The 14,716-nt window shown below is 33.0% G+C and overlaps 1 pseudogene; it reads right to left on the bottom strand.

The window, feature by feature from the left end:
* Positions 1–415: 415 nt before the first annotated feature.
* LOC102028033 overlaps positions 416–14,716 on the bottom strand; it is a 25,282-nt pseudogene continuing 10,981 nt past the window's right edge.

The following is a 14,716-nucleotide window of genomic DNA, read 5'->3' as shown; positions in this document are numbered from 1 at the left end:
ATATATATTTTGGTACTGGGAATCGAACTCAGGACCTTGTGCTTGCCAGGCAGGTGCATGTGCCACTGAGCTATATCCCTGGCCCATAGGAAGGTTATACTGTTAATTAAGCTCTTTATAGAGTTCAAAATGTCTTCTTTTCCCTTTGTCTTTACCACAGGTTACATAATGACCTGTAGGGATTTGTTACAACAAAAACATCAAGCATATGTTTAATAACATACTTTGAAAGGAACTAATGAGAGAGCAAATTGAAGGTGAAATTGTTTTCAAGAAAGTGGTCTCAATTTTTCTTCTTCAGAAAAAGTTTAAATCAGCCTATGATAAAATATATATAAAACATTAATGTTTACAGCTTTCAAGTAAAGTCCAACACTAGGTAGATACAAAGTCTACGAGAAGAAGTCAGTAGAAATCATCTAATTTTAAATTGTGACATCATCCTTTCAAGTCCTTGGCATAATCCCTTACCATGAATAGCCCAGCCTGCCTCGATATGCCAGTGGTGATTTTTGATAGAAGTGAGTTTCAAGAACCAGGAGATTTCTGCAACAATGATGACTTCTTTAACATCTTGTTTATTAGCAAAAATCAGCAATCCAGCTTTCCTTAGGTCCTCATGAGCTAACATTTTGTAGAGTTCTCTAGCTTAAAAAAAATCATCTTCCCTCTGTCTGTACTGTCCACACCTTTCACACACTCTGTATTAGTAAAGTAAATGTTCCAGAAAGAGCCAAGAGCTTCTTGGCCACCAATATCCCACATCAGGAAAGATGTATTATTAATCACTATCTCTTCTACACGACTTCCTTTTGCAGGGGATGTGTGCACACCTTCATTCGTAAAAAATTGCTAAAGGATAGTAGTTTTCCCTGCGTTATACAACCCAACAATGCTAACCTTGTGCTCTACTGATTGAACAGTCGCCATATCCTGGTAAAGAGAATTTCTATTCTCCAGTAGGGCAGCCCTTCCAACTACCCGGGCATCCAGGCCTCCCCTGGCTCAGGCTGAGGGAGACAGAGATGTGCCAAAGCCTTGTCCTCTGCAGCTACTGCTCCTGCATAGGCCACTGGCAGATTCCAGGGAACCTGAAGGTAGACAAAACCCAGGCTGCCCTGCCTCACAGGAGGCCTCAAGGCTGCCACCACTGCACTCACCCATTTAGCAGAAACCACAGCCTCATTGACTGTCTTGAACCAAATGGGGCACCCTCCCTCTCAAGCTCCTCTCTGTGGTGGTAGCGACGATGCAAACAGGTCGGGTTAGCATTATTGTGTTCAAAGTACGAAAAATATTCTGAAAGGCATATGGCCTACTGACATCAGAAGAGGTGGCAATTAGTAGTAGATAGAGTAATAAGAAATAATTTTTTTCAACAAATGGAGTGACAAGGTCAGATTGTAAAGATAATTTCCACAGCATCACTTGTGGAATGTTAATGTGAGAAGCAAACTCATTCCCCACCAAAACAATATAACTGGTATAAATGATTTTAAAATATTTAAAACCCTCACTCATTGGACACTAGCCCCACAAACTAAGAATACTGGACTACCAGTCACCCTAGCTCAACTCACTCCTTAGGTGGAAGCTCCACACCGGGAGTTTCTCCAAGATTGGAAATTGTGAATTATATAGCTGATCAGGGGTTTATATAAATCATACAAGAGCCCTTATATATGAATAGTAAATAGAGAAATAACACAAGATATGATGAGCAATATATCTGAATAAACATTTTCCTAAATACGGCAGACATATGGTCAATAAGCTTATGAAAACTGCTTAACAATCGGAGAATTACTAATTGAAAGAAGGAGTTACTATTTCACATATAAGTATAGCTTTTATAAAAGAGAGAGATAGAAAATGCTGGTAAGGATGTGGAGAAATTAGACCCTCCATGTATTGTGGCAGAGAATATAAAATGATACAACTGTCTTGTAAGTAATCTCACATTCCCTTTATAGGTTAAATATAGAATGGCCACATAGTACAAAAATTCTACTTCTAGGTATATACTCAAGAAAAACAAAAACGTACATGACACCAAAAAAAAACCAAAAAAACCCTGCAAATCCTTGTAGGAGTAAGTTACCAAACAGGGGAAGCAACTCAAATATCCAGAAATTAATAAATCAATAAATAAAATGTAATATAGCTATACAATAAAATGTGATTTGGAAATAAAAACTAATGCCAGGTCCAGCATAGGTAGATAGTAAAACCAGTATGGTTAATCAAATAAATTAGTCACAAAGACCATATTATATATCATTCCATTTCAATGAAATGTTCAGGATTCACAAATCTACAGACACAGATTTGTATTTGGCAATAGTTGAAGATGTTGTGGGAGGTAAAAAACAGGAAGAGAGTAATACATAAAATTTTCTTTTTAGGGTAATGTCCATGTACTACAATTGACTGTAGTGGTGTATGGGAAAATATGTCAATATATCTATTGAATTATTCACTTAAAGGGTTAATAGCATGGTACATAAATTACATTATATATCTGTAATGAATAGTGAGAATATTACATATCAGTGCATTAATGCAGAGATGAAGTGTGGCCAAGACAGAAGGAAAAGAAGCCATGAATATAGTGTATTTTTCAGATAAAACATATTGAAAATATGATCTCCTCAAGTGTAACAGATTTGTGAATAGACTAAAGATGATTCTCCTTTGAGTAATCAAAAATGATCTCATACTTTGGGGATTTTCCCTATAGAAAATATGGCATTATTACAGGTGATAACTGGCACATCTCTAGTTCAAAACCTAGCTGTAGGCTTTGTCTTTTTGATTTCTAAAATTTAGCAATTTTGACCTCTGATTATCATATTATTTTTGCAGAATCATTATGTTTCTTCATTTCTCTTTAAAAGTTTCACTTTACATAATATAGCATTTTAGTCGTTTTCTTTTGAAATCCATAAACAAATTAAACATTTCACAGTCATGTTCTTTGAATTTGATTACTCAAGTAAGAAAATAGGGGCTTAGTTGATATTTCACCAAGAACAAACTTGCATGTTTCCATAGCAAAAATTAAGTGCAAAATTAGAAGAAATTGAAGTTCAGAAATGAACAAAAATAATGAATGCCTGAAACGATTTACAAAGAATAACTTAGTAAGGACGGCTGCATTTTGAAAGTCTAGAAAAGCAGATGGCAAAGCAAAACACAAGTATAAACAAATATCTGATAGATTCCAAAAGAAAGAGAGGTGGTACATAGAAGCCAAGAATATGGAGAAATATTTAACAATGACATGTTGATAAGAGGAAAATCAAAATGAAAACTAAAAGATAACACGGCAACAGTGTAAAGTGTAGCAGAATATAATATAACATGGAAAGTTATTGCTAGATTACAAGTCATCAAAACATGTTTACTAAAAAAAATATGTTTACTAAATGTTAGTACAGAGGAGCAAACTTATGGTAACAATGTTGTTTAAGGCACAATATAAACATGCTTCCCAATGCTTGAAGCAAGGAATGGGAAATTAAACAAAGGGACAGGCATTGTGCATTGATAATGACTTCATAAATGCACAGCTTTGGGAGATGTTACACAATTTAAGTAGCTTTTTAAAAATATTCACATCTAATATTGATTGTTGTGTCTAGCATAGAAAGGGTAATTAGAAGATATTGATTCTCAAACATTAATACTATCTATTTTATTAACAAAGTGAACTTTAGAAGTATTACTTGGAATGCATGATACGTATTCATTACCTTTCATTTCCTAATTTCACTAATGGATACATAAAAATTCTACTGCATCTATATGTTTCAGCATATGGAAAATTATGATATATGTGTTTGATGTTCAGTTCTTCGGCACAGGGTACAGATCTGTGTTTCTACATTTTGATTTTATAGCCTTATACTTCTCAGAGTGTGTATCTCAGGTGAAATGGAAACCATATTATCAAATTCTCATTATGATTAAAAGGGTTCCTTTATACAAGTGCTTCAGGGCCCAGCGTCACAGAAATAGTACTCAACACATATTTGTTGAGAGGGAGGAGGGAATAAGAAGTGTGCTTAAAAAAAAGTGCAACAGGGAGAAAATAGGAGAAAAGCTAATTTTGGTGGTATATCTTCTGTGATAACTTTAAACGAAATCCCAATCTTAGCTGTTGCTTAAAATGAAAATGTGTGTTTAACAAATAAGAATCACAAATAACATCATTTGCAGGCATATGCACATAACTGGAGAAACTTCTGTTAAGGAAAATATGTCAGGCATAGAAAGACAAATATTGAGTGTTTTAATTCATATGTGTCAGTTAAAAATTTATTTCATAAATGCAGAGAATAGAATAAAATTCAATAGCAGTCACTGGAAGCTATAAAGGTTTAGGGGAAGGAGGATGCAGAGGAGACCATGGAACACTTATATACTATTGTTGGGAATGTAAATTAGTAAAACTATTATGGGGAACAATTTTGAAGTTCTTCACAAAGAAAGAGAGATCTACCATACAATCAGCTATCCTATTCTTGAATATACATCAAAAGGAAATGACATTATCATACCATTCTTTGGAAATATACCTGGAAGTGGGTGTGGTTGATCATATGATGACTCTAATTTTAACTTTTTGAGAAACTGCCAAACTTTTTTTCATAATGGTTGGACCAATTTTTTTTCACACTTGCAATATACAAGAGTTCCAATTTTGCCACAGTTTTTCTTACCGACATTTACTATATGTATCTCATAACATCCTCATAAGTATGAGGTGATACATCTTTTGGTTTGAATTTGCATTTCCCTGATGACTACTAACGTTGAGTATTTTTTATATACATGTTAGCCATTTGTATGTGTTCTTCTGAGAAGTGTTTCTATGGTGACCAAAAATATGACGAATGTTTAAATTCCTTTTGAAAACCTTATTAGAGTAAAAGACATTGTGAAGAACAATGGGATAAGTGTTTCTGAAGAAAGGGGGAGTATTTCTTGGAAAATTAATGGCGCTGTCTTTTATTATAATTGATTATTAAAACTAAAACATCACTGTACATTTTGATCACACATCATTGATACAACATTTACACTAATTTCTTTCAAGTAAAACATTATGGTATGTCTTCATCGACTTTATTCATAGGAATTGGCAACTGGGGAATTCTGGTTCCTCCACAGAGTCAAAAGAATGATTGAAAGGGAATCCTTTTGACTTGATTCAAGACAACAATGTATTGACTGATATGGGGTTATTTAAAATTTATATATCTTTTTTATTCAACTTTGGTAATTCATATTATTTCTAAAAATTTTCTATTTCTTCTATGTTTTCTATCTTGTTAGAGTACATGCTCTCAAAGTAGGTACTGATGACCTTTCAGATTTCTGTGGGATCCATTGTGATTACACATTTCATTCTGAATTGCTTGAATTTGAGTCTTTACTTTCCTTTTTTTGATAAAGTTTGGTAAGGGTTCGTCAATTTTATTTAGCTTTTTAAAGAACCAATTCTTCATTTCAATTATTTTTTGTATTTTTTATTTGAAATAAAAAAAACCAAAATATAACAAAGACAAAAGCAAAACAACACAGAAACAATGAAAATGATACAGGTTTTCAAAACAAGATGATAGGAATTAACAATGGTTTTTATATTACATATTGTTATCTTCAACAAAGTTGCTCAGATTACCAGAGGTAAGAATGCAAGATCGATCAAACAATTACAGACAATAAAAAGTAAAAATAAAAATACATTAGAAACAATACAAAGCTTCGCTAAACAAGATAGTAGGAATTCAACAATGGTTCTTATATTGCATATTGTTGTCTTCAAATTACTTGTTCAGATTACCAGATATAAGCATGCAAAATTGGTTAAGAAAAAAAATTTAAGCATTAATTATTCCTTTCAATAAACCAATAGACATCAGCAGTACAATTATCCCAGTTACCCTTGTATACACACACATATGTATTTCTCTTTCTTCCTTTTCTCCTTTCCTTCATCCCAGTTGTTCCTTTTCACTCTCATTCCAGCAAATTCAGGTGGATGGTTTCTGATTTCCTCTATTTCGTTGTGCCATGGATTTGTCCTTGGTAAGCTGAAACTCTGTGAATGCAATTTGCTTCTGCATCTTGTCATTTTCTATTTTTAAAATTTTAATTAGTTTTCTGTGCTGTTGTTTGTATTTTTCTGTGTTAGGTAGTTTTATCAATGGTACGAAAGCTTCCCTTGGAAATGTCTACTCCTCCAAGATATCTTCTAGATGTAGGTGGCTGTTGGACTTTGTATATGTCCCCAAATCCGATCTTCCCACTTTTTAGGAATAAGGTATTTCTATCTAGTTGGCTCACTATACACTTAAGGTTAATAAATTGGACAAACATATGTAAATATCACATCGTCCCTCTGGTTTGAGAAACTGAAAATGTATGTAAGAACCAAAATGTATAATAGACATTGTGAATTAGAAAAGATAAGGGAAATTGGGGGGTGGGAAGGAAAAGAAAAAATGGAAAAAAGGGATAAAATGGAAACAAAACTTTGTAAATAAGGATTGGAAGAGAGGGAGGAGAATGGGAAAAATAGAGGAACCAAAATATATCATGTACAGGTACAAATTCCATATGATGAATGTGATCATCATGTATATCTCAGTTGTACCAATAAACTTAATTTTTTAAAAAAGACATCACAGTAGCCACAATAGGGCAACTAAAGACCCTCACAAAAGAGGAACTCCAGAACTGTTGCAGAAAGTGGCGATAATGATGAGATAAGTGTGTTTGAAGCGAGGAGGATAATTCTGGAGAGATTAATGTCTTTTTATTGGAATTTAAAACATTTAAATATTACCTGCACTTTTGATAACACCTTGTACTCAAGTCTTTTCTCTACTTTTAAATCAGTTCTTTTATTTTTTTCTTATTGAGTTGTAGTTATTCCTTGTATACTTTGGATAGTCAGCCCTTGTCATTCATGAGCTTTGCACATGTTTTCTCCCAATACGCAAGATGACTTTTTCAGCTGTTTTGATTGTTTCTCTTAGTGTGCAGAACAGTTTTAGTTTGATACAGTTGTGCTTGTATATTTCAGGTTTTGGTGCTTGTGACTTTAAGGTCATAATCAAGAAGTCACTGCCAAGGCCAAAATCATGAAGCAGTTTGTCTACACTTTCCTTCTAGATGTTTTATAGTTCCAGGTGTTATGTTTAAATCGTTCATCAATTTTAAGTTGTATTTTGTGTATGTTGTAAGATAAGAGTCCAATTTCTGTCTTTACATGTGGATAGATGGTTTTCCCAAAGCCATTCTTCGAAAACACTATTCTTTCTCAGTTACTTATCCTGGTACACTTTTAAAAGATCACCAGTAACTTACCTAGCAGGTTTTCTTTCTGGAGTCTGGGAATAGAAGTTATGCTAATTAACTATGCATTGTATGTTTCCATTATTTCCCACATTTCCTTTTTTATGAAAGAAAATTCAACATTGTGAATTGTCATATTTTTCACAATGCAGTACAGATTATCAGTATTGGAATTTAGTGGCTTTACATTTAATGATCTGAAGTAACTCTATAAAATCGACCAGTCATTATATCATTATTGTGGAGCCTCCAACAGAAAAATCTGTAATGAAAAAATATAGACAATATCTCAGATTTTTCTTTTGATTTGCTTTGAGATATTCTGAAAATTAAATGACAATTTCAGAAAGTAGCAGAAAAGATTATAGGGTGTACAAAATGTATACACTATCTAATAAGCATTTATAAATCATTTTTCTAAGTTTAGTTCCATTTTCAGAGTATTTTTCAGAATTTATTGACTGAAAAAGTGATTTATATTTTGTATTACACAGTAACACTTTCAACAGAAAAATAAGTGAGACCTCAGATTTCAGTGACTATCTGGCAAAGAAAAAATTGATAGAATAAAAAGGAGGAACAAAAATATTTGTCTTGTAGACATAAAACAGAAGAATGTAAAGTTAAAAATAAGGTGAATTTTTTACATAATGAGTTGACTTTCTCAAGGGTAGTGTACTTTTAAAAATAATAACTACCATATATTGATATCTGTGGACTAAGTACAAGATAAGCATCCTCTTAAATGCACCACATTATATAGTACTTTGGCACATTTTATTATTAATACTTTCTGATGTGTAAATTACTCAGTATACACAAATCTCACACAGTTTAGAAGAGATGGAGTCAAGCTTTTAAGTGAATAATATTTGATATAGACTCCAATATTTTTCACTGACTCCTAGGTACAGAATAAAGAATACTTATTAGTATTTGTTCCGTATTTATGTACCTTAATTGAGAAATGTATGTACAGTATTTGCAGACCTTATATGTAAATATATATAGTCGTATGTAAATATATAAATATACATATGTACACAGAAGTATATGTATAACTTCTTGTCAACTGTTAGAATATCCAGTGCTATAACAGAATTTAATGTAAATGGAGCAATTAAATTTATAAATATATGCGATTACAAAATGTTGATGAGTGCCTGTTTCTCAAATATATACACTTTAACATTTTCCCAATAAAGTTTTATAAAATGACAACATGCTATTTGAAATATTTTAGCTATTGTCTGTTTTCAAGAGGCAAAGATCTTGTCACTATGTCTCATTTAACTGTTCTTTAGCACAGTGTATCCCTTATGGCTCATTTTCCTAGTTAATGATCAACATCAAAAATGCATCATTTTAATATGAGTTTGAATTTTGTGTTCTGAAATATGATGGTGGCAGATGAGAGCAAGTTTTCAATTTAATTTTTTGCTGACCTTTTTAAAAAGTAAAGCCATTTTACCAATACTTTTAAGAAATATTATTTATAATAGAAGTTATTTACTTACTCCTGGGTAAAAAGAGGAAAATCTAACATGTTAGTAAAATTGCATTAGCTAATGAACTAATAAATTTAAGCATAAATTTAAGCTCAGTAATGCACAATAATGTGCAAAATATTTACAAATTCATTAAAATAAATACAACTGCAACCAAAACATTTCTCTACTGAAAACACTTCAAATATTTTTGAGATTGCATTTCTGATCTTGTTGGTAGAAAAAGTTAATTGATATACAAGATGTATTTCAACACTATGACCACAAACCAGGCAGTATTACAACAGCTCCACTTTATTACAAAGATACATACAGGTCATACACTTGTTAACTGACAGGCTTTTCTTTTATAAAGCTATTGCCACAGTTTAGTGTCAATCAAATTATAATAAATTTTATGTAAGAAATCTCACACAGGGCTATTTTTAGACCTTGCCAACAGTTACTCTCCATACGGACAGATCTTGATTGAGTGATTTTCTCCTGGCAATGGCACGAAGGAAACTGTAAATAAACTTAGTCAAGCCTCAGTAGTGACTATCCTTTAATTCTTCTCATTTAAATCACCCCAGTTGTCTAGGAAAAAACACCGCCAAGTTTCAAAGTAATCAGTAGTACAAAGTTACCAGAAATTTGTTTCAAAAGCCAGGAGGATGATATGAAATGCATCAGTGATAAATAAATGGCATTTCTTTTCTCTTGGGTTCAGAAAGCACTTCTTTTTTTTTTCTTACCCATCTCCGTACCACTCTCAATGTACCTGATCTCATCAGAAAACATTTCTTACTGCATTTAACACAAAAATGATAGAAATTTGCAGAAATATACCAAATTAAATTTAACTAGCTCACATTCTAAAAACATATTCCCAAATCAGTATATGGAATAGAATAGAACATCCAGAAACAAAACCACCCAGGTACAGATACTTGATGCTTCACAAAAGGAGAAATATCCTGTGTTGAATAAAGACAGTCTCTTCAACAACTGGTGCTGGGTAACCTGGATACCGACACATGGAAGACAGAAACTAGATTTGTTTCTCTCACTTTGTACAAAAATAATTCAAAATAGATCAAAGGCCAAAGTATAACATTTGAAATATTGAAAATGCCAGAAGCAAACGTAGGGAATACTTGAAATTTTAGGCACAAAGTCTCTCAATATAGGATTCTAATTGGTTGGGAAATAATAACAAGAATCAACAAATGGGACCGTATCAAATTAAAATGTTTCTGTACTGCCTCTTTTATACAGGAAAAACCAGTTAAAGAAAAAGCCTACAGAATGAGAGAAAATCTTTGCCATCTCCTCTTCCAACACAGGATTAATATCTAAAATATATAGAGAACACAAAAAACTTACTATTAAAACAAAGTAGTTCCAACAATAAATTGTCATGTGAGCTGAAGACAATTGTCAAAAGAAACACAACTGGCCAATAAGGTTTGAAAAACGTTCAACATCTAAGCCATCAGCAAAATGCAAATCAAAGATACACTGAAATTCCATTTCATGCCAGTCAAAATGGTTAGCATGAAGAGTAAAAAAAAGAAATTCATAACTATAATTTTTCATACTTAGGGAAAAAGTCTAGCAACACCAGGTTTTGCCCTAAACTGTTTCATGTTCAAAAATATTTAAAGTTGAATAACAAAATAGTAGAAGTTGGCTTGAGAAAATGTAAATGATGATATGTTTTATTCTTAAAAACTGCAAAGACAGTAGATATTAAATGGTTTCAAGACAAAAACAGTAACTATAGGATGTAACACATTTGTTAATTAGCTGGATTTAAACATTGCACAATGCACATATATGTCAAAGCATAATGCTGTACATGATATATATAATTTTGTCAATCAAAAAATACAAACAAAATTTTAGTAATAAAAACATAGAAAATGCTGCCATGGATGTGCAGAAAAAGCAAACTTTACATATGATGAGAATATGACTTAGTGCTGCCACCATGAAAATCAGTATAGAGGTTCTTCATAAAACAACCTAATGACCCAGTTATAATACTCCTCAGCATATAAGTGAAGGAATTAAAGTCAGTATACCATAGATATTCCTGCACACCCAAATTTGTCATGGCACAACTCAAAATAGTCAATCTACAGTCAATCTATAAAAGCAGCCTAGGTATCCTTCAGCTGTTGATTGGATAAAGAAATGAAATGAAGTCTTGTTATTTGCAGGAAAATGAATGGAACTGGAGATCATCATGTTACACAAAATAAGCCAGTCTTGGAAGAACAAGTATCACATTTCCTTTCACATGTGGACTATTTCGGGAAAAGATGACAGTAGGAAGAAAATTATTAGAGAAGAGAGCGAGCATAAGAAGGAGATGGGAGAGAAAAGTAAGGAGGTGTTAGAGGGTGGAAATGAGCAAAGTATGTTATATACATTGATGCATATACCAAAATGAAACTCATTATTCTACATAATCAATCCAAACTGATTAAAAATCCTCAACTTTAAAAAGCAACTTATACACCAAAACACATATTGATGACATTTCAGTATACTAAGAAATAAGACTCTAAATATTTTTTCAGAGCATAAAGGTGAGGTACCTATAAAAATAAGAATAGGTATATATCCAATCTGCACTGGAAATGTACAATACTAAGATCTCAACAGAAAATGTCTACTCAAATCTGATTTTGATAAAAAATTTATACCAATTCACATTACAAATTCTGTCAAGTAAAACAAATATGCAAAAGTAACAATATTTTTTTAATTCTATGAAAAGTTCTTCAACTAAATTATTGTTAATTAATGAAGAAATGACATGAGATCTATTAAACTGTAGTGGTAAAACATGAGGTTAAGGTGAAAGCTTCAAAATGTAATATAAATACACTGGACTTTAAATATTGAGTTAATCTCATTTTAAGCCAAAGGTGATAGTGCTATGGTATCATTCAATCAATAGGTAATAACTGCTTTAGTATGGAGAAATTAATAGTGCACACCACTGACCATGAAAACCAACATCAACCCATTAAATAAATCTCTAAGCAAGGAGAACATCTCTGACTGGAGCAACATATAATGAAAAAATGAACGAAGAAATCAAAATAACTAGTGAATGTCAATGGAATGAAGCTGCAAGTCTGACCTTTGTGTGTTTCTGTGCCTGCTGTCAGTTGCCTACCATTCTTTACTACAGATTTAACATGATTTTCATGCCTCAGTAGACTCAGATGGCCTACCATCTTGGTGTCTGCCTCAAACGCATGCAGCATACACCAGCCCATCTCGGATACCAACCACGTTACTCTGACAGAACCCCAGCATTCTTCAGTTTGCTACCACCCACTTTCTGTGACGGAGGTTTTATGTGTCATATTAACTAGGGTATAGTTCACAGCTGTTTGGACAACAACTATCAAGATATTGTGAAGATATTTTAGATGTGATTAACATGTCAATCACTGGACTTTGGATCATTCTGATTTACCTGCTATTTTCACTGGCTTCCCTGTTGCTGGACACAGTGTCCAACACCACTAATTTAAAAGGGACACATTGAATTTGGCTCACGTTCTAAGGGATTCAGTCCATGGCTGGCATGCTCCAGGGCAGGAATACCAGGGATGAAGGGCATGCTGGAGCAAAGATACGGTTAGTTTATGCAGCAGGGAAAGCAGCGCAGGGGAACCATGCCGCAGATGAAACGGGGGAGGGAAAAGACAGAGACGCAAAGGCCATGCATCTGTGACTCGCTCAGACACACCCAGAAGTATGCTTCACCAATTCCCTGGGTAGATCCCAAAGCCAAACACTTTGATCCTCTACCCTAGCCTCCATATCCATACTAGAGTGGGTAGGTGTGACCAATCATTCGAAGGCCTTAAAAGCAAAAGCTCACAGTTTGTGTAAGGAGTTCTGCTCAGACATAGAAAGTCTGTCTGAATTTCCAGCTTTAGACTCTGGACTGCAGCACTGACATGTGCCTAAATTCCTAGCATGCCAACCAATGTTTCAGATTTCAGATTTGTCATCCCACTTCCTTGAGTTCAGTCTTCTCTTTCTCCTTTTCCTCTCTCTCCATCTCTCTCTCTATACATACATGTATTCTATTATATGCATTACCATATATATTTATTTTTATATAATATATAATATGTATTTCCAAATACACACACACACACACACACACACACACACACACACACAATCTCTTGAGGCTGCTGATTAAATCAATCTCTATTGTGAATACTTTTCTCCTACTAACACTGTAGTTCACTCATAATGAGAAACATTATGGCTAGTTCAACAAGTGTTTTACCTACGGACATATTTTCTTAGCAAGGTATACAATTTAGGCAAGTTGTAAACAGTATGTAGACTTAAGATTCCTATTTTGTCATCCGCACAAGATAAAACGGAGTGATTATTCCATATTCCAGGTGAAAATAATAATCACACTTGTGGCATGTCTTAAACTTACATATGCCTGGTTTTACTCAAAATTTCCTAAGTTGGAATACCTTCAATTGATTTTAATTCACAGCTGAGAATTTCAATTCCTATGTAGAAAATAATTTGAACACAGGATATAGTCCAAGACAACTACTCTTTTATTTTCCTGGTTCTAGGGATCTAACCCAGGGCTTTAAGCATATTACAGAAATACTCTTTCACTGAGGAACACTCCCTACCCCAAAGACTACAGAGTTTGAAGCTATGTAAGAACAAATGATTTCAGATGCAAAACCAATTCCTAAACAAATAAAAATGAACAATGTCAGGCTATATTTTTTTCATAATACTGGAGACTAAATGAAGGGATGCTCTAGCTGGGATTACATGTGTGTGCCACTGTGCCTGGCTAGGCTACTATTTTGTTATATTTCTAGAAATTTTATTGAATTTTCTAATACAGCTAAATACTAAAGAACTTATGAAAAATATTTTTATCTGCCTTTATCATCATATCCACTGTCCCAATTCACTAATACACGTTTATTATAACATTGAGAAACTATTATAAGCAAAGACACCTCAATTTTATAAAAGGATTCATGCTGGATTACTATACGCTGGTTCAGGTACACATGAAATTTTCTGGTGTTTAGTTTTTCTGCATAGTTAAAGTGATAAAGTTCTGCAGACATATAAATGTTACAATATTATATCCAGTGACTTAAAAAGGAAGCTGATTTCATTTTACTATTCACCAAACTTTGGTAGATGTATTTCAAGAACTGTTATAAATTTTAACTTATTTCTGAATAACTAGCAAAAAATTTTTAGAAGCACTTCATATTAAGAAATGAAAAATACTAAGTAATCTCAGTCATTCACTAGCAATAGCTTAATCTTAATCCTCATATTTAATGCAGTATTTGAATTTCTGACACAGTTAAAAATTCACACACATATTCCAATAAAGTCTACTTCATCTGGAAAGTCTCCAGTAAATACAGTGAATATTTTTATTAAAGAGAAAAGATAGTAGACTCTTTGTTATTCATTGAAGTTTGTCATTCCTACTTCCATTGTGCCCTTCTACCTCTGTGACCACAGAATAATCAGAAAACTTTTCATCGTTTAGCTACAACCTCTGAAGCCAAATGGATTCATTGAAATACATTGATTTTGTAAGTATATTAATTAATCTGTAATGATTAATAATTGATTTTCATGATTTAGACAATATGCTCCTTGATTCTTATAAACTATTATCTTTTTTCTAAATATTAGAGATTAATTAGTGTGGGAAAGGAAAAATTAATGGAGGAAATCTCTAAGGGAGAAATTATACTTTTCTCTGCAAGGTAATTGAGGAATAAATTTGATGAAAGTAATGCTTTACA

The sequence above is a fragment of the Chinchilla lanigera genome, unplaced genomic scaffold (genome assembly GCF_000276665.1).
Source record: "Chinchilla lanigera isolate Chin_1 unplaced genomic scaffold, ChiLan1.0 scaffold00170, whole genome shotgun sequence".
Taxonomy (NCBI): domain Eukaryota; kingdom Metazoa; phylum Chordata; class Mammalia; order Rodentia; family Chinchillidae; genus Chinchilla; species Chinchilla lanigera.
This window is presented reverse-complemented; position numbering and strand designations above follow the sequence as displayed.